The 734-nt window shown below is 45.6% G+C and overlaps 1 protein-coding gene across 1 annotated transcript in view; it reads left to right on the top strand.

Moving 5' to 3' along the window:
* Window positions 1–734, top strand: part of LOC105513615 (probable C-mannosyltransferase DPY19L2) — a 111,264-nt gene that overhangs the window by 28,603 nt on the left and 81,927 nt on the right. The gene's annotated exons all lie outside the window — the stretch shown is intronic.

Raw genomic sequence — 734 nt, 5'->3', positions numbered from 1 at the left:
GGCTCTCTTGGCCATTATTATACTCATACTACAAAGGTATTCCTCTGCCAGTCTTTCTCTGGACGGGTCTGTGTCCACCCTGTGCCCAGGTTTTAGCCAAATACAGCTCCTTTGGCCAGGCATAGGATTATCCCTCCTGTTGAATCAGTGGCACATGAGACCACATTCTCAGTAAAAAGAAGGCAAAACCTTCAATCCAGGGTGGGGAGAGGCAGGCATAGTATTTATTCAGCACTGGGGATGCCATGTGCTTTATGTACATTATGTCTCATTAAACCCACATGCCTACTCCAAAAAAAAAAAAAAAAAGTTCTATTTTTGGGCTGGGCACAGTGGCTCACGCCTGTAATCCCAGCACTTTGGGAGACCGAGGCGGGCGGATCATGAGGTCAGGAGATCGAGACCATCCTGGCTAACATGGTGAAACCCCGTCTCTACTAAAAATACAAAAAAATTAGCCAGGTGTGATGGTGGGCGCCTGTAGTCCCAGCTACTCAGGAGGCTGAGGCAGAAGAATTGGCTTGAACCGGAGAGGCAGAGGTTGCAGTGAGCTGAGATCACGCCCGTGCACTCTAGCCTGGGTGACAGAGCTAGACTCCTTCTCAAACAAACAAACAAAAAACCAAAACAACAATAAGGAAAGAAATGGTTTTTATCTTTCATCTGATTTTTGTATTCTGTATTATTGCTTCTCTGGCACTCAAGTAAAGAATATTTGCAGTAGTTTAGACAGT

Source organism: Colobus angolensis, unplaced genomic scaffold (assembly GCF_000951035.1).
Source record: "Colobus angolensis palliatus isolate OR3802 unplaced genomic scaffold, Cang.pa_1.0 Scaffold232, whole genome shotgun sequence".
Classification (NCBI taxonomy): domain Eukaryota; kingdom Metazoa; phylum Chordata; class Mammalia; order Primates; family Cercopithecidae; genus Colobus; species Colobus angolensis.
This window is presented reverse-complemented; position numbering and strand designations above follow the sequence as displayed.